At 38.6% G+C, this 20845-nt stretch overlaps 1 protein-coding gene across 1 annotated transcript in view; it reads left to right on the top strand.

Moving 5' to 3' along the window:
- Positions 1-20845, top strand: part of LIPA (lipase A, lysosomal acid type) — a 126543-nt gene that overhangs the window by 46682 nt on the left and 59016 nt on the right. The window contains exon 9 of the transcript XR_014898196.1: positions 16553-16635. The gene's annotated coding sequence lies outside the window, so the exon portion shown is untranslated. The remainder of the gene's footprint in view (positions 1-16552; positions 16636-20845) is intronic.

Below are 20845 nucleotides of genomic sequence, written 5' to 3'. Positions count from 1 at the left end.
GAGATAAGATTGGTCCAAGCAGTGGACTGGAAGAGGAGAAGGAGGAGGTGGGAAGAGACAGTGAAGCAGTCTTGATCAGCATGCTAGTCAGTCTATTACAACAAAGGTCTGACAGGAAAGGTCTGAAAAAGGTTAGCAGAGTGCTTTTGCCCCTGTTTAATGTGAGCTGCTCGCAAGTATGAGTTTCTGCAGCAAGATGCTGTTTTGAGGAGAGCAATGATGGTGAACTGTCTGACTGCAAATGGAACCTAATCTTTCCTTACGGATGAATAGATAGGTAGGATGGGAGAGGCTTTAAAAGGGAAGAAAAAGGGCTTCAATTTCATGTGGTATACATAGGAGTCAACAGTGAAGAGATGCAGAGGAAAGGATGCACAGGACAAAAGCTAAGAGCTGATCTTTGCAGCTGGTCTCTATGGACAGATTGAAGCAGGACAAAATTGTGCTTTATAACTCTGGAGGAAATGATGTTGCAATACTTGACATGGTGAGAATGTGATTAAGGTTTTTGGCTCACTGGCTGGATAGGAAATGTTTTAGGCAGAAAGAACTGTTGAGATTTAGCTATGGCTTAAGTCTGAAAACTTACAGAGAAGGCAGTTCTCAAGTCTTTTCCTCTGGTTTTGGGCAGGCAGATGGCATAAAGTCAAGTGAAGAGACAAGAGGGTAGATGAATTAAAAGTTGTCTTGAGGATKTAAATACAGTAATACTCATTTTGGCCTTTTGGGAACTCATGACAGACATCTGAACTTCATTATTCCTTTCGCAATAGCCCTTTCATTGTTTTTTGAGCCTAAAACAGCCATTTGGTGAGCTCTTTAGTGAGGGTTTCTTCCCCYTTTAGTCAAAAGTAGAAATACATTAATTAGTTTACTGAGGCTGTCAGTTTATAGTGCAGATGCAAAAATCTTTCTATGGTATCTAACGTGTCTGATGAGTTGTAGTGTTCACATAAGTTCAGTTGGGGAAGTGGTTACTAGTTCTGAGAAGTAGGTAGGAAGAAAATAAGGGATTGATTTAAATTAAAAGGTTGACATGACTAGGTGAAAGTAAATGATCATTTTGCAGCTCTTACAAATTGTACAAGAATTTTGTTTAGCTCATTGAAAAGTCTTGTCCATGGTCTGCATTACCACTACCATTGTCATTGGCATTCTAACATGGCACGTTCTTAGAAATTTTTATTATGAGTTTGCCCTTTAATTCATTTCACTTTTACGTATACAGTAACTCCCTTTTCAGTTTTATGTACAGTTTTTTGTTTCAGTTTTATATTCAGTTTTATGCAGATTACAATTTGTAGACAAACTTCTCATCTTTCTGAATTGTCTGGTAAAATTATGAAGGCAGATAACACTTAGAAGTAATGGATAGAAGCCAGCTATGGAGGTGCACGTAAAGGGAAAGGAGAAAAGGATGGAGGGAAGACATGAAGGGTCAGATCTGTTGAAAAAAAAGATGTAGTAAGAATACCAAGTCATAGGTATGTAGAAAATGACAACATGGAGTTAGCAGATTGGGCTGATGGGTGAATTACAAATTTTTTTTGTTTATTTGTTTTGATTTGTTTTTTTTTTTAAATCCCTGAGGATTAAAGAAATTCCCTGAGGAAAGTAAAAAAAAGGATGGAGAAGAAATAAACAGAGAGATCATGGAGTCTGAGTATGAAGAAAGCAGTGGAAGTCATAAGATAGAGTTCTGAAATACAGTAGAACATCTGATCCCCAAAACTAAACAAAAGCAGAATTAAATGTACTTTAGTATAATGTCAAAATTCTAAAAAAGGAGATGTGATGTTTGTTTATRCCTCTGACATACCACTTACAAGACTAAAGAAAAAGGAGATAGATTTTAAAGTGTTGATTTTTATCAAGTTTTATTTCCTTATGTTTGATCTGGACAAACATAAACAGTGAAAATGGTTAGAATGCTAAAATGTAKCTTGGGTGATTATTTGTAGTTCTTCAGATACCAATTAACATGAAGAGGAATCAGCGCTGAATGATGCGGTAATGCTTTCTCTGTTCTTCTACCAGCGCTTAGCTTCTCCTTAGCAAGAGTGTGTCTTTATTAGATGCATTATTCAAAAGATTATAGCTTCCCACAGATCAAAATACTTTAACCATAAAATATGTCTGTTCTGTAGCAAACTTGAACAGAGTTCTCTTGCATTTAACAGGTTGTCTGTGCCTCATGTATTAGAATACCAGCATCATTTCTATCACATATCTTAGAAAGAAATATTGGACTCCTCAATTTTCATTTGAAAGTTTTTTTTAATTCTATTAAATATTTTTAAATTAATACTTCAATATTTTAGAACACCAGTGCTTTATTTTAATAAGCTTTGGTTTGGTAAAATTGGAGAAGTAATGAGACATATTTCATGTTGTAGCTAAAAGCAGAGGCTGCAGCTTTATTAAAACTATTAACAAACATTCCCCCAGGGCACCAGGCAGTGCTGTTTCGATGGAGAGTTAATGGAGCATTATGGTCTTTGCTGACCTGAGGGTGGCTGTACAGACCTCAGCTCCCTGCAGGTCTGGTAGTCTTGGCAGATTTTTTTCACTTTATAATTGATTCCTACTCCCCTTTATTTTATTTGTTTATTTGTTTATTTTTGTCAGATTAAAACCTTCTGAAGTTCTGACAGAAGGAAATTCAAGCAGAGGCCTGAACTGCTGGGAAATTTACATTGAAGTTCACAAGCTTCGCTATATGAGAAGATCTGTCCTATGCCCCGTGGGAGAATTTGGCCATCAATATATATGCGGGCATCATCAGAAAATCAACTGACATACTAGCAGTACACATGAATGCTAAAGCAATACAGCCAAAAATGTCAGCTCACCAATAGGTGAACTGAAACATTTTTTCCCCCAGTCTGGCACACAGGTGCCTAACAATCCATTCCTCATGGTCCTCYATTCAGCAGCTGTAGGAGGTAGCTTCCATCGCTGGTTGACACATGGATTAGTCCACACAATACAAGGAAAGATGACAAATTTTTTTCAAAAAACCATGTGCTGTAGACCCTGTTCATCAGGACAATGATAAGAGCACTCCTTAGCCAGTCGCACTGGAGGTTCCTCTCGCCTGCCATTTTGTGGTAGACAGTAGGAAGAGATACACAGGTCCTCTCTAGTTGCTGCTGGATCTCTTCAAAGCCCACTCTGAAGTGAATGTTCGTATCCATATTAATTTAACATTTTGAGTCTGAATCTGATTTCACAGTCAGAAGTTTTTCTACTGATCAGAATTAGACTCTGTGTATAATTTTTGCCAGCCACTTAATGATGATGAAGTAGCCCCAGTAAGTGCAAAGCACAAAACAATGGTTATTACACTACAGATCAGATTTTTTGTGAGGGTTCACGCTCCATGCAGAACAATTCACAGAAATACAAAGGTACAAAATTAAAAATATAAATGAGAAGCAGCTCACAATGATAGAGGTTAAGTATATGTTTAGGCACATATAATACTCAGATCCAAACAATTCACACACAGCTGGTGGTAGTTAAGGCTATTTGCCATAGAAATTGGGAAATTCCCAAGTAAAGAATCTAGTCTTTATCAACTTGGCAATCACAAAGAACAATGAAACTTTACCTATTTTTATTATAAACTAAATGGGAGCATTTACAGAGCCAAACTATCACTGTATTTTTTTTTTAGTTTGATTTTTGGTATGAGCTTGGCTATAGAGAATTATTTCCTCTGTCTAGCTAGTTTCCTCTGATGACAATGTAGCTTGTTTTACAGTGAAAGAAGAAAATTTATTTTAAAGGAAAATATGACCATAAGCTGATGAAACCTGATGTGGGAAACTTTGGGAGGTATAGTACATAAAACTACATTTAACCTGTTTCTTTGCTTTTGGTTTTGCAGTGACTAGAACTTACTGACTGTGCTTCTTTTATGTTACATTTCCTGCTATGGTTTTTGATGCACAAGCGGTAGGAGTTTTTTAACAAGAATTTCCCAGTAGAAGTAAATTCACTTCTAAAATTCCTCTGATCTACCTTGCAGATAGAGTATGCAATATGAAACAGCAAGAAATGGTTATTTCATGAATGGAATTTCGTGACCTGCTCTCTGATTTTCTTAAGCAGAATTCTGTTCTATTTGTGTTTGCACTTTGGCATCAGAGCAGCCTGCAAAGAATAACATAGGAAATGAGCTGTCTTGGTAATTAAAACGTTCTGTTTCCTTATCCTGCATTGAGGAAAGTAAGTTTTGTAACTGAGCTAAATCTTTTCTCTTTATTTTACTTTTAGTAGGTTCTTGGTTTATGGGAGAGCAGAGTCAGAACTGAATCTGCTCTGAGGACAGTGCTCTTTTAAGATCTGTGACCTTTTCTAATGTGTGGGAGTGAACTCTATAGTCTCACACAAGCAGCCAAAAGGCCTTCACTGCTATGTGTGTAGTAAGTTAAACAGCTCTTGGAAAGCACAGTAGCTCAGGAAGCTTGTAATCYCAAGATCAATGCAGTTCTTTAGTATCCAAGTTTGAGTGAATCGCATGCAATGACTTGGGCTTTATTTTTGACCTGTGTATATTTTAATCTTAACTTGTATTGTCCTGAATTGCCATGCAGATGGGAGAGACAGGAGAAGAGTTCACCTCAGAGTAGTCAGTAGTATTTGGTGTATCTCAATGTCTTTGTGGTCCTAGTCAGTTGTTTATGGCATAGAGTGGACCATTAATAAGACAAGTAAAGGAATGCAAACAAGCAGTTATCCCTAATGATTAAAGCATGATGATGCAGTGCAGGGTCTTAACTTCGATGGAAAAGACAAAACTATTCTCTGTTGCTACTCTGTCCTGGTTCACTCCAGGTCATTTTATGCCTGCTTCTTCAAGGCAACATTCTCATCCATTTTGTGGGGAAGATTAGCCATAGGCTCTCAGGGTTTTCTTGTAAGTTGTCTAAAATGATCATGCCTTGGGGTGGAGACAGGCCCTTCCAAGCCATGCTTCCGCTTGTTAAAGCCAGCAGAGTGATGAGATCTGTGAATGGGATGTGCTTCGCTGAAAGGCTGAAAATGGCAGTCACTACTTTCCATATGAGATGCTTTTTCTTTCAAAGCAGTGTGAATTAACATGGCAAGAGTCAGCTTTGAACTTAACAAAGGCATTTACAACTGCTGTTTGAAAGCTCAGTACATGGACTTTTAGCTAGATGAATATGTTTTGTATCCTGTTATGTGTTATATGAAAATCCAATGTCAATGAAGAACCTAATAAAAATGATTGGTCCACAGTCTGTATTTTCTCTAACATTCACAGCCACAAAAATATGCCAGATTGTCAGGAAAAGGGAAGTATGAAGTGATCTGCACTTGCTATTTATTTGATACCATTGCTCATAGGTCGTTGAAAGTTGGAGACTCCTCTGAAATAACCCAAGATCATATGTCTGCCTAGCATGACTACAGATTGCCTTGATGAAATAAAGTATCACATGGTAACAAGTTTTTTCAAACTTTTCACTTCATTAGATTAAACTTCATGCTAGTATTTTCACCTTCTCATCCTGCAGGGATGGTTGGGATAAGTGAAGGATGCTTGTGTTTATGTTTGATATGAAAGAAAAGGGGAAACTTCAGTTACCCATTTATAACCAGATGCCCAAACTGGAGTCAGACCCTTGCAGGCCAACAGAGGATGGAACCAGAAAGTCAAGTACTGTCAGAGGAGAGCAGAGTACTGGGTTTTGAGTTAGTGTAAGCAGAGAGGGAAGCCTGAGGAAAAACTGAGAGAAGACACTGTTGGCTAATTAGGCCTGAAAAGAGCAGCTTGGGGGATGGAAGAGAAGCATGAAGGAAGAGAATTTGGAAGAATACCTGAGGGAAACTGTACTTCATGCATCTCGTGATAGAAACCTTAATCTGCCTTCTACACAAGCAATGTGTTGTCCAAAGAGGCAGCCTTGAGCAAAAGTGACTGGTATAATTGTGCTGCTTCTCAGCCTTCAAGGGGCCCCAGCATTTCCAGAGGCTTTCCTTGTTTTCTTTTTCATCCTCTGTTACATATAAATACAAAAATGTAAAAGATACTGTTTTTCTCCCCCCATTTTTAGCATTTTTGACCGGATGCATATCAGATGATTTTACCTTTTGAAAACATATTTATTTAAGGAAGCAATTTTTTGTGTTTTTGTTTTTTTCAAGAGTACAAATAGTTCTAGGAGTTCTGTGCTATATTCTTTTCCTACAGTATTGTGTTAGTACTGAAGACATACCATAGCAGCTTCATGATACTAAAATTGTTATAACAAGTCTGTCATACACACTGATTTCCTATCTTGAAATTATCTTTTTAGAAAATTTCCCCTTAGTGGATGAACTTAACTCTTCATTATTTCTTTTGTCTTTGAGGTTTTGAAAAAATAAAATTAATGCAGATATAATTTTAAAATTTCCAGAACAGATTTGCAGTGATGTAGTTGCTGAAACCAGTCTCTCAAAAGTAAAGTCACAGCTAAAAAAAATGCAGACCAAATCCTGTTTTCATTTAAGATATAGTTCTCCTCACCCTGATACCAGATTTCAGATGCATATAAAATAACAGATATCAGAGTCTGCAATTAATATAAAGCTCCTGAATGCTCTTTATTTTGGAGAATATCGTCCTTTCCAGTGCCAAAGTTACTTATGTTCCATACAAATCTGCTGCTCCTTCAATTCTGTAATCAGTAATTCCTTTCTCGAAAAATGAAGAATTACAAAACAGATTCATCATACCCCGGCAGAATGACTCCTACAGGATTTTTACTGTCCCGGAGGAGTAACTAACTCTTTTGCATATGCTCTCATTCTGAGTCTTACTTCTGCATTGCATCCAACTTCTTAGCCATGGTAGGCTAACAAGTTTCTTAACTTGAACTGAAGAAAAAAAAAAATGTTTGTAGTTACAGGGGAAGTGGATGTTTCGACTGTGGTGTATTAGTACAGACAAAAAGATAATCCCTGTCTCACGAAGGTTACAGTTTAAGTATAAAAGACCTAGAAGTGTCTAGAAGACCTCTGTGCACACAGAGACAATAGGATAGGAACAATTACCAAGAGGGACTGTGATCTCTTTATGCCAAATTATTTTCAAGATTCTTAAGTATCATAACAAAAGAAGATTTTAAAGCAGATATTCAGAAGACATTAGTAGTTTTAATTTTTTAAATATTAATAGGAGCTCCTCCAAGTTTCAAGTACAAAATGAGTATGGAAACAAAGGCAGATGTTTAAAAATACAGTAAGCAAGCAGCAGTAGCCACTCAGAGTTGAAATACAACCTCTTGCTATTATATGAGAGACAGCAAATACAAACCGAATGTATTATGAAAGGTTTTAAAGGTGAAAGTCAGTATTCTGTTTGAGGTGCTACAAAAAAAGGAAGGATGCAAAGAGCGTTGACAAAGTCAAACAGAGGAAAGAAATGAACTTTGAAACAGCATATTGGCTGTGTATGGTCAAGAGAGTTCTTGCTAAGGAGAAAGATGTTGCAGTAACTGCCTGAAGGAGTGCATCTTAGAAGTATAAATGTTTAAGGAAGGAGAAAACTTCGTGGTGCTGTACAAAAAGAATTGGCAAAATTCAAGCACAGTCTCAACATGAGGACCCAGACAAGCTAGTGCCAGAAACGATGTCCTGAAGTTTTACTGATAGTGATGCAGCTTATCCATAGTGAGGGAGGAAAAGGATGGCAGATGTTTGGAAGGGAGTTATGAGCCCTATTTAGATTTTTCTGGGCTTAAGATGACATCTTGACATCTAGAGGATGCTTAAGATACAGGAGAAGGTTCTGGTTTGGGCAAAAGGGTCTGATGTTGAGTGATAGATCTAAGCTGTCAGACTAGAGATGGTAATCGAGTTTGTAAATCTTATCATTTACTAGGGATAGGTATAAAGGAAGAAGTGAGAGGGATCATGGACAGAGCTTGGAAAAGAGCTAATATTCAAGAAGAATAAGAATTATGTATTGGCTATTGGGTTGCATATAGTCTGGGAGCTGCTTAATTTGAGCGCTAGAATTGGAAAGAGGTAGAATGGTAAGAGAAGAAACTGCTTCTGTCAGTGACAACACAGAGTATGCTCAATGAATTTAGAGGTGAAAGGCAGCTCAGGAAAGCTCAGGAAGCTCAGGAAAGGACTTTGCTCATGCAGGAGTATAAAGACATCTTGGAGTCAGAGTGGGAAAGTCCAGAATAGATCTAAGAGGAAACTGAAAGTGATGTGACTATGCGTGAAACAAGGTAGGGGACATATTCAGAGGAAATGACTGGAGCAAATGGAATAGGTAAAAAGGGAGAGATCAAAYGAAAGTTCTGTGGCTCTAACAAAGAAGAGGGAAAGAAAAGTTCTATTGTGTGGCCATCTGGCTTTAATAGCCTTAGAAATACCTGGTAACATTGAGCTTTTATGACATTCATACCTAAAAARCCTCTCCTGCTCCTAGTTCTGCAGCTGGGAGGTTGAAAACTAGCTTGAGTATTTCTCTCAGTGGCAGTGTATTTTTCCATGTTGTAGACTTCCATATAATTGCCTTTATGTGATACTATTCTACTTTGAGCAAATTTCATTTGATACTTTTGAAAACAGTTCACACAGTAGATAAACAATTCCTTAAGTAACAAGAAATATTCCCTTAGGAAAGCTTTTCATCAAACTACATTTCTTGGAGTCCTAGCCTGTAAAACCAAAGTATGACTTCAAGTTGTATTTTTGCAATCATTTGTTTGTGCAGTGCTGGATAATTCTTTTGCATGCAAATTAGTGGGATTTATTCCTTAGGTCATTAATCAAACTTTGTATTTGTGAATGTAAGTACATATAAGTAGCATTTGTCAATTTGTTTGGGAGCAACAGATAAAACTTTCTGTGTTCAACTGTTCCATATACAAGATGGACTTCTCCTCAGATATCACAGAATCACAGAATGGCTGAGGTTGGAAGGGACCTCTGGAGATCATCTAGTCCAACGCCCCTGCTGAAGCAGGGTCACCTAAAGCATGTTAGACAAGGTTGCATCCAGATGSGTTTTGAATATCTCCAGAGAAAGAGACTCCACAACCTCTGTGGGCAACCTTTTCCAGTGCTCTGTCACTCTCACAGTAAAGAAGTTTTTCCCCATGTTCAGATGGAACTTCCTGTGGTTCACTTTGTACCCATTGCCTCATGTCCTGTCGCATGGCACCACTGAAAAGAGTTCAGCCCCATCCCTTGACACCCTTCCTAAAGGTATTTGTAGGTATTTGTAAGATCCACTCTCAGTCTTCTCTTCTCCAGGCTAAAGAGGCCTGGCTCTCGCAGGATTTCCTCATGAGGGAGATGCTCCAGTCCTCTGATCATCTTCATAGCCTTATATGCTTCTGCCAGGTTCAGTCACAGCCTTCAGGATATGAAAAAAAGCTTTTTTGTCTGTTGCTTTCATAGAAATTCAGCTTTAGGAGGCAACTCACTGATTTTTCCACCTGGGAGACCAACCCCTATTATTCCTTTCATAACCAGTGGGGAGAAGGTTTCTACTGGGGATACTTCAGGACACCTACAAGCTCTTGCTTTGAATCAGCCTATGGCGGCAACCTTGTAAGGCTGGCCTCATCAGGCTTTGCAAATACTCCCCAAATTCTCTCTTATATTCTCATGAAAAAATTGCTCACATGATTTAAACTGTGACTGGATATAGAAGTACCAGAATAAAGTGCTGAAAGGTGTTCACATTACCTTTGAAGCTTCTTGAACAGTTTGACTTAGACTAACTGATTTAATCCCGAATCCTAACAACAGAATGCAAACTTTGGTCTCAAAACAAAAATGAAAGAGAAGAATTAATGTATGAGATTTGGAAAAAAAAATTGCTTTCACTATTGGTCACAGGAAAGGATGAAGGTGACGGATTCAGACATGAACCACTGATTTTAGCAAGGAAGAAAGGAAGGAAGTCAAGTAGACTTCAAAGTTATTTTAACTGTCGTAAGTATATGCACAACAGAGTTTGTAGTGGGAATTACTATCTTTTGCTGGACTAGCCAGTGTTGTTGGAAAACAACATACCTTAAATTTGCTTTTTCATCCATAACAAATTGCCTAATGAAAAATCCATTGTGTGAGGTACTATATTTTAATCTAATAGCCCAAAATATTTAATTTGGGGTCAATCTGCAACATTTTCCTACAGGCATAGAAATAAACATTGCTTCAGAGTAACTGTTCACTTGGATACCAACATAAAATAATATAAAATCCTGGAAATCAACCATTTGCTTACCTTTTTGTTTAATTTTGGGACTCTTTTAACTGTTTTTTTTTAATCTTCAGAATATTCTTGCTGATTGTCATCTTTGGTTGAAACTCTTTATGTTTTTATTAAATTATTTGTTGGTTTCAATTGTCCCAGAAAGGCTACTTGGAGGCTTTGTTTTTAGGTCTGGAATTATAGATAAGTCAAAGTATTAGTGTACAGAAATATAACAACCAATGATATCTCTGAGACATTTCTAGATCATATATAGGAAGGATTCCACGGTCTGATTAAAAGATTACTAAATTATTGAGAACTAACTTGCTGGTGATGAAAAACATCAGCCCTTTTGGGAGAGATTTAGCAAATAAGTTTTGCTGCCCTGGATGTGATGGGTGAAGGAATAAAAAGTAATGCAAACTTCCTTTAGAAAAATCTCTCAGAAATGAGCATTTTTTCATTAATGATATGACAGGAAGTTTCTTAACGTCTTTTCTTGCATTCAGTCGTTTTTTTTAAAGTGCAGTACAAAAACTTGGCTCAGAGAATGTAATGGGAAAATGTAATCAGCAATGTGGACCTTGATGAGGAAGTGAAATTACTGTCATACAAGTTAAGAATAGTATTTCTCCATCTTTCCATGAACAGGGCACTCACTGTATTGATATCATTTGACTAAAATTAACATTGACATTTCATATGGGCTAGCCCCATTCCTGTACCATCTCTTATCTCTCTAAATGCATCCTTCAAAGTTGGGTCTTCTGTCATTACTTATGTGTCACTAGATGACCCTGTCCGGTTGATACTGGTATAACTTCTCTTCCTCCAGTCTCGTCTGCTATTACGAGGAGCAAGTGTTAAAGAAAGATGGTGAGGAATCATCTACAACCTGTAAAGAGAATAAGAACTTGTACCATGGTTTTCACTGAGTTCAGTGGCCAGCTGGGATACCTGTATTAGACCTAAGGACAGTGTGATGCTTGAGACTAGTCATAGTGTTTGAGGCAACCTAAAATGGTGAGGAAGATTTACTTGTGGTAACTGCAGAAACTAAGGGCTGATTGTCTCCTTTAAAATATATTTAGGTCTGGTAATGATTGAGGTACGTAATTTACCTATCTCTCTGGTTATAGAGGTAGGTAAATTAGGATTGGGATTAGAGAGAAAATCCAAGAAACCTGGAGAGGATGTCTTACTGCTATATGCTGTCAGAACAGAGAAAAGGCTGGGATCAAATGCCTAATCCTTATTTCTGGGCCCTGTTGAAGTGTTTGCAATATAAATAAAGCTGAGTTAAGGGCCAATGTTTGAGAAAATAGGGCTGGAAGAGCAAAGTTTATTATTGGTTTCCGTAGCATCTGTGAAGAAAAAAGGAAAATGGTTCTCTGAAACAAAATGGTTCATAGCGTTTGTGCAGTTGACTGAGGTACCAGTACAGTGCTTAAGGCTACCTCGAGTTTTTGGGGCTAGAATTAGACTAATTTGAGAAAGCAGAGTCTAGAAAGGAGTTTGCTATTTCATCATGAAATGTTTACAGAGTTACAGCAAGAGAGAGCTCCTAAGACTGTTAAAGACTATGTTTAATTTGAGGTGGTGCTGAGGAGCTAATCATGTGCTTGAAATCAGGGTGTGGTTTTGGCTTAGAATTAGACTTCAGACAAACGGCCTGGAGAACTGCATTAAATGTTGAAAACCATGGTGCCTCCAGATACAGGAATGAGAGTCATTGCTCTCTGCAATGTTTCAAGCATTGTGGAGACAGCTGTACTTAGGTGTAAGGATAGGGTTTTGGAGGGGGATGATAGCTGATTACTCCTTTTTTTAATTGCTTACACCTAACATGACTCTGTTTTTGTTGATTTGTTGTCCTTGGCTCTGCAAGATTTTCGGAGTGTCCAGATAACATGCAAGATAACTATGATTAGCCTTTAAAATGCAGATTGAAATGAACTTCAATCTGCTTCATAAATGAAGGCCATAGATATTTATAGGATATGGGTAGCAGGAGTATTTTTTCAGCTGAAGGTGGCAGACTAATTCACTAGCTATATACCTGTATGGGAGGGAAGGAAAAGATTGTCAGTGTGTTGGAGCTGATATCATTCCTTCATTATAAGAGTATTTTCCTAATCTATGTAAATGATCATTGGTACTGAGATTTACCTTGTGATCTGTGCTCCATAGTTAAGACTCTGGGATGAACATCTAAGAGAGATTTCTACTTCCACATTGGTCAAATAGCATTTCTGATATTGAAGTGGGAATCCCAGGAATTTTCAGTCAGGTTGAGGATTTTCAAGAATAATTTGAACAAAAATTGAGACTCAGTGTGGCTAGATGTAATATGGTACAGGCTGTCTCTAATTTCAAATTCATTCTGTCCTTGAATAATTTGATCCTTTGATGAAAAATAAAGGAGGTCATTAATTATATAAGGGAGAGTACAAGTATACTAACAAACTTACCTGCAAAATGTTTTTTACTAGTTTGTACAACGAAGCACAAATTCATTTCTGTGCAGATTAAATAGAACCCTACTTCTGTCTGTAGATTTATTTCTACAGGAGGATCAGCTATGATTGAAGTAAGTATCGATCTTTGGTGACTTTACTAGGAAATAGACTGTCCAACGGTGTCTTTTCCTTCTGCATTGCAGAAGCTATTTTCCAATATAAAGCTGACCTGATATTAGTACATAAAAGTATAATGTTGATGTCATTCCTGGTAGAAGAATTGATGCTTGTAATTTTCAGAAAACACAAACCTCTTACTTACAGCAATTTTAGTCCAACCAAGTGAATAGTCCAACAAACACTTTAATTGTTCTAATTATATCTTCTTTGCATGAACCTTATCTATAATTATGGGAAATCAGGGAATATCTCAGCTGGGGAAATATAATAACAACTTATGTTAGTATTTTTAGATCTGTTTTGCAAAATGTCAGTATAGACAATACTTGACTTTCAAATCTCACATTAATTAGGTCTTCATATGTTGGGAAACTCCTGGTTGACAGAGCCAGCCAAAGATTATTTTAGTAGGATAGGACAAACTGAATTTTTCTACACAGAGAATGCTTGAGGCTTCCAAATTCATTTTTTTTAACAGTAGCAATAAAGAGTCAGAAGAAGAGGAAAGGGAGAAAGAAAGCTGGGAGTAGGGAAGTGGGTTCTTAGGTGAAATAAAAAGGTAGCTGAGAGAGGTTAGTGGCTTTTTAGGGGGGCTCTGAGGAGAAGGAGACAAAGAGCTAATAGTAGCATCAATTTTGAGTGAAGACAATGTTATCTTGGGGTTTTTTTTTTGTTTGTTTTATTTTGTCCTTTTTTCCCCCTCTTTGCTCTCCATCAGCCTCATTGTGCCTTGGGATTCCCCTGTAGCTACCTACCAAAACCCACAAACCTGCCTTGCCTACATCACTGTCTACTACTAGCACCATCCCAATAAGCAGTGACCATAGTGTAGGGGGAGGCAAGGGAGAAAGGGCAGGTCTGGGAACAGAATTGAAGAAGAGGTTGAAGAGCAGTATAGTTAGTTCTTAGGATCACATGGTACATATCTCAGTGGTTCTCTTCTGTTACTGAGGGCTTTTTTAATTCTTGTTCAGCACCAATCTGGGTTCAATGTAATGGTCTGTAGTACATAGGAGGTCAGATTATGTCGTTTAATATTCTCAGTAGCCCTTGTAAGAACAAACACCTCAAGTGGCCAATTACCAAAGTGACTAAATCTTGGCTTCAAGTCCTGGATCTGTAAGGACACCTTTTCTTGAATCTAGCCACTTTATCAAACACTGCAATATTTCAAAGAAGGGCATGGGATGATGTGAATATGAATCTTCTTCTTTTCTTGTGATTCATAAGGAAAATTTTATCACCTTTCAGGATATTTGCTTAGGCCAAAAGAAAGCGATGAAGGACAGGAGACGCTCTAGCTTCAGAGGAAAGGAGAGAGTTAGCTCTAGCTTTGATTCATGCTTCAGATCTGGACTGCTGACAAGATTCAAACAAACTTGTCTTCAAGGCTTCATGGATTCCTGGCCTCATCGAAACCAGCTCTAACTTGGGCAGAGAAACCCAGAACAGACATCTGTATCTATATGCTTTTTAACCTTGACACTTTCAGTCCCTTAAGTGTCTGACACATGGGCCTCTTCCACCAGCAGAGACAGAGTTAGCACAGAAGTGTGTTCAAGGAGGTGCAGAGACAGCGAAGCAGGAAGAAACTCTACAAAAGGTGAAGCAAGTGTGTTTTGAGAACATACCTTCAGAGCTGTGTTCAGCCAAATGATGAATGTACCATTATATGTAATGTCAACTAGACTGCTTAATATGCAGTACATGTAAACACTTGATTTATCTCTTGTTAAATATCAGAATCACTCTGCCAAGTCATTCTCTGATGTTTAGAATGCCAGTAATAAGCTGAAGAGGAACTACTCCTTTTGATCTGAGATTGACTATGTGCTTTCAGGAGGAAGAGTAGAATGCAGACTTTATTGTGAAACCTGGCCTATTCATTTCTTCAGCTGACATCTGTACAATTTGTGGCCAAGCATGTCCTCTCTAGGAATGTRCCCTTTTAACTCTGCATCTTTCTGACTTGCTTTCAAGAATTAGTTGGAAAATGTTGCATTTACTATGTCAAAACTTGTGCCATTAGTAATATATTAGYATTTCCTTCACGGAAGAAAGTATTTTTGAGTGAAGCAGGTATTTGTGAAGAGCTCTAATTCCAGGGAATCCACAAACAACGAGGGATGTAAGTAGATTGGAAATGTTTCAGTTTCCTGCAAGGAGAAGCAAAGATGTTCTCTGGAAGACAGCTAAGTGCTCAGGCTTGTAAAGTTCTTCCTGAGGGAAATTAAGCTGTCTGCCCTTGTAGAAGGGCCTCAGTTAGCCCTAGCACACAATTTGAAGCATTTCTTGAGACTTCTGAAATTTAGTTATTTGTTAGATATGCCACATGAGCTGCCTTAAAATGGTCTTGAGAAGGCCACTTTCTGTTTCGATTGGAATCATGTTAAAATTCCCATCGACTTTAATGGGAGCTTGTCTTTTAGCTCCATTTCTCGTAAAATATACACAAGTTTTTTCTGTGAAATAATTGCTTTAAGTCAAGCTTTGGACATGTTTTTACCACTAATGAGACTTTCTGTCTGGTCAGAGCTTGTGGACTGCAATGTGGATCGTTCAAATAATTAATCTTTATGATCCTTCTTCTGGTACCTCTTTTGGCCTCCTCATTCCATGCTCGAAAACAACTATGAACAGTGTGTGAGAGCAATGTGACAGTGGTTTCAGTGTATTTTAAGCTCCCTCCAGTATAGTGTGGCTAGTGAACAATGGAAACTATGGCAATTAATATCCAGCACTGTTGTTCTACTATTTAAGAGCTCTTCTCTTTTCCCACGTGGGAGCAAGCACATTTGTTTAAGCCAAGCGTGCTTTAAGCTCCCCTCTTCGCTTCCCCTTAAGATAATGGAGAAGCATTTCTGCAACTAGGAGCCGGTTCTGCTGTGGCCTCTTAGTGGATGTGATGTCTGTTGCCTTTCAGCTAGGATTCAGAGGCTGACTCTTTCATCAGTTGGACATAACAGTAATGAACCAAATAACATTGAGGACCTAGACCCTGGCCTTAGGTYTGGGCCAAATGTGCAATGGAAACTGGGTGGGTTGGAGTATGGGAGTTACATCTGCAACTGGTGGGAAAAAACATGCAGTACAATGATGTAGTAATCTTTTTCTTTTTCATGAATATGTTGAAGTAATTCACATGAGGCAGGTTTAGAGATATGTTAAGCTGGAGATAAAAGACGGGACAATAGTATTGATTTATATTATGATTGCATTGACCCTGTGTCATACAGATTGGTTCCTGTCTTTACTTTTTTGGAATGTTATTCTTTGCTTTGAGAGAAATATAACAGATGTTCTAAGTACCCTACCTCCATAAAATTATCTTTTCTGCTTTTGGAGCTATTCAAAAGGCTATTCGAGTGTTTTTATGAAATGAAGTGCAAATAATGCTTTGTTAATATGTTCATTTGAAAGGAAAAGGTGTAGTGAGTTTTTTTTCTTGCTTGTGGAGGAACAATTTAATTCAAAATAATTGTCTATGCAGAGAATAGCTTACCAGAAAATCATCCTGGACTGTAAACTGTTCCTTAGTTATGCCATGGCAGATGTCCTAGTGATGTATCCCTTCTATAAGTACTTACTTTTATTAGCACTAACTTTCTGAAAACCTTTCTTTCCTATGCTTAATCTTAGTTAAATATTGCTTATGTGTTTTTGCTTCCTGTAGAATATCCTCTACCCTTGAAGAAAGTTACCTGATGGACATAAGGACTCTGCAGATGGCATCAGCAGCCCTCAGAATGGGCAAGGGTAAGTCTTGAGGCAAACTAAAACACCGTAAGTACCAATATCACACATTTAAGAATAAAATTATTAGCCTGTCCCATTTTGTCCTATTCAGTAATGTCAAAAGCTTTTGACCTTAACAGAATTCCATTTAAGATTCTTACAGCTGCAGATGATACAGCTGATGCCTTTATATGTCTTCCCCTATATGTCTAATCTAAATATAATTACAAAAGCATATTTTGTCAGAGTTTTATTTCCTTATTCTGTTTCTTAAGGAAATTCCAGGGCCACTGACATGTAGAACATTATGTTTAAGACTTACTGTTTCAGCTTCTGGCATGTAGCTTGAATTATTATCATGCTTACTCCTATCTGTTGTGTTCTTGGTAAAACATAGATGCAGCACACCACTTTTTCTGACATATGTAAGGCAACYTGTTGTGTTATTTGATTACAAAGCTGTGTGCAATGTTATTTAATTATATTTGGTGATGCAAAGCTTTGTATTAATTTTCTTGTAATCCTTGCAGATCCGCTTTGGAAGTTTGTTTTCTGTGGGTAGAGAGTTGCTCCTTGGTGATAGTGTCGTGGCAAGAACCCTGAGTGTATTCAAGACCAATAGCATTATTTTTAAGTAGAGAGTGATTTATAGTGTTAATAGTTTCAGGCAAGCCTGTAACAATAATGCTAAGTGAACAGACCATTATGTAAATACAGGAAAGGCTAACCTTTACTGAATTTGGCTAGAAAGGCGATGTTTACTGACAGATTGGATGTCTTTATTTAATTATAAAGTGTTTTAATTATAAATGAACTTAATATTTTTGAGTAAATGCTGCATGAAACAATGACCTGTGTTGTGACTAAACTTTTAATTTTATTGATTTACCATATAAGTTCATACTTCTGTGATGAAGTTTTTGCCAGAGCACAGCAAGTGCATGGAATTGTAGCTAATTCCGCATACAAACTTCAACTGTGTATTTCAAAGCTGTTTTTTCAGAAATGTTGTTCTTTCATTGTACAGTTTAATAATCCAAGTCTCCAATTCATTAGAACCATTGCTTCATTCCAACTTTCTCCTACTTATTTGGATGTTTGTTTTTCCACTATGTGCAATAGAAATGACCAGTTTCATTTTTAAAGAGCTCTTTGGAGCAATTACACTCTTTTTTTCAGAGCAAGTAACTGGGTAAACTCAGAAGTGAGGAGGAGGAGCCAGGAAAGTATTTTAAGAGAGTAACTGGTTCACATCAGGATCAGTTTGCAGTGGATCTGAGTTTTCTTGGATGCTCAAGAATCACAGAATGGCATAGAGCAAATTTTTTACTTCTGCAGTTGCTCGTCTTACCTTGCTTTCTTCTTATCCTCCTTCCTTACACCTGCAGCTGCAAAAGGGCCCATCAGAGAGACCCTTTCAAAAATCTTTACCAAGAGTGATCTGAGAGCTGGGCAGAGTGTTCCCTGGTTTTGGTCCAGCAACTGAGTCCAGCAATTGGAATTTTTATATGTTATGGTGTGTAAATGATGAAAAGAGATGTTTAAGGCTGAAGTCAGTCTACTGTCCTATTTGATTCCAGAGGAGCAGTATGCAGGGAGTTATCAAAAGGGGGCTCTTGAATCCAATTCAGAATTGCCAGGTGTTCCCTACCTTGTATTGCAAATCCATAGTGCCATTATGGAGCATGTTAAATGCAAGAATAAGGCTTTTTTTACAGTGATACTCAATAATATGACCAGAGAAGCAGTGATGTGCCTGCCTGTTGTGCCTGCCAGTTCCCCTCTGACAATGGTGGATATCTCCTGATGCTCCAGGTCAGCAGAGGCAACCAAATTGTTAGCGTTCTTTTTTGTGAAAAACATTAGCAAAATATGTGGGGTATAATCACAGAGAAAATACTTGCAGAGTGATCAGCCTAATATAAGCAGCGTTTGGGAACAGCTGTAAGTTCGTGCTGAGTTAAATTTCACTTGAACAGTGAACACTACAATTGGAGAAATTTGTCTAGAACATTTGCTTTTTTGCAGACTTCAATGCTCTCAGTTGTTTATTCCACCACTAACTAAATGTTATCAAGTCTGACCTGAGCCAGAATAATTTGGCAAGTAAGTTCTCATTATCAGAAGATGAAATTAATTTGGTTTCATTTTTCACTGTACGAAAAATAATATCCTTTGTTTTTAAGATTAAGAAATTCTGATAATGGAGGAAGTAATAAAGAAGTTTTCCTGGCATATGTTTACCTCTGATAGATTCTCCATGTTGCTCACACATTACAATATGCATACCCATTTCCTTCACCAAATATTATTAAGCCAATATTTTGAGGAAAAATTAGTCTTCCACTGAGAAGACTTTTGTCTACTTACGGGAAGAAGCTAGACTTGAAAGACTGTGTTTTCCAGAACCAAACAAGGTAAAAAGTCCTTGATCTTTCCAGATGTTTCCTCAGGGAACATGCCCTTCTGTTTGAAATCTCAAGATGTATGGTGAGTCATCAAGTTGTCTCTTTCAGTGTTCATGCCTAGGAACTATTTAAGGTTTCTGTTTTGGTGAGAGCTAAGGGACACTGGAAGATACACAGGAGAGTTATCTTTTGTAGTTGGCATAAATATTTATTCTAATAAGGTTATTAATGAAACGTTTCTTTACTCGAAGCATTAGCAATCTGCCATTTCATCAGTTGGAGTGTTCGGTGTCCATGCTACTTTCAGGAGCCGAAACTACTTCTCAGGTGTCATCTTCTATCTAGGATTAATCCCTAGGTCTCTCTTTATTCCCTTCCTCCCGCCTCCTACAGCTGAAATGCATATAATCCTTAGAGTTTTATCCAAGACACTAACACTGTATGAATTTTTCCTTAATTTACTTTAAATCYTATTCTACCCTTCCCTTCAAAGTGGTTTGATTCAGCCAAACAGGATTTCTCTGTAGCTTAAGTTGTCCCTGTGAGCATCTCCCTTCAACTTGGTGGTCAAAGATTTTGTGCCCTGCCTRTGTCTGCATTTCGCTAGAACTGGCCAGGGCCAGAGCAGCCAGAAATTCTGGGTAATCTTGAGGCTGTTGCTTCATACCCACATGGTTCCTTCAGGCAGTTTACTGTAAACTCGTGTCCATGTTGCAAATCATACATCTCTATGGCAGGCATTGTTGGGCATTTTTAGAAATGTCTCTAGACCCTCTTGTTTGTCTATTGTCAATCACATAACATCACTTCTAAGAGTAGATAGGATAAATGGGGGCGGAAGAAGAGCACTCAATGTAATTATAATAATTCTTTTGGGGAAATTTGAATTGCCATAGAGTTAGCCCCCAACATAAGCATGATTGTGACCTTCAGCTAGGCCTTGGTAGTTCATAGAACCAGTACAGTTGGRAGGGATCTCTGGAGATCGTCTAGTCCAACCTCCCTGCTCAAGCAGGGTCACCTCGAGCATGGTAGACAGGGTTGCGTCCAGGCGGGCCTTGAAGATCTCCAGAGAAGGAGACTCCATAACCTCTCTGGGCAACCTGTGCCAGTGCTCCGTCACTCTCACAGGGAAGAAATTCCCCCTCACGTTCAGGCRGARCTTCCTGTGGTTCACTTTGTGCCCATTTCCTCTCGTCCTGTCACATGGGACAACTGAAAAGAGTTTGTCCCCATCCCCTTGACACTCTCCCTTCAGGTACTTAGACACATTGATAAGATCCCCCCTCAGTCTTCTCTTTCCCAGGCTGAAGAGGCCCAGCTCTCACAGCCGTTCCTCGTAGGGCAGATGATCCAGCCCTCTGACCATCTTTGTAGCCCTACAGTGGACTCTCTCCAGTAGCTCCATGTCTCTCTTGTACTGGGGAGCCCAGAACTGGACACAGGACTCGAGATGAGGCCTCAGCAGGGCTGAGTAGAGGGGCAGGATCACCTCCCTCGACCTGCTGGCAACACTCTTCCCAATGCACCCCAGGAGACCATTGGCCTTCCTGGCCACAAGGGCCCATTGCTGGCTCATGGTCAATCTGTCATCCACCAGCACTCCCAGGTCCTTCTCTGCAGAGCTGCTCTCCAGCAGGTCAGCCCTCGGCTTGTGCTGGTGCCTAGGGTTATTTTTCCCTAGGTGCAGGACCCTGCACTTGCCCTTGTTGAACCTCAGGAGCTTCCTCTCCGCCCAGCTCTCCAGCCTGTCCAGGTCTCTCTGAATGGCAGCCCAGCCCTCGGGTGTGTCGGCCACTCCTCCCAGCTTGGTATCATCAGCA

Source organism: Rhea americana, unplaced genomic scaffold (assembly GCF_003343005.1).
Source record: "Rhea americana isolate MKP2758 unplaced genomic scaffold, rheAme1 scaffold_93, whole genome shotgun sequence".
NCBI classification, from domain to species: Eukaryota; Metazoa; Chordata; class Aves; order Rheiformes; family Rheidae; genus Rhea; species Rhea americana.
This window is presented reverse-complemented; position numbering and strand designations above follow the sequence as displayed.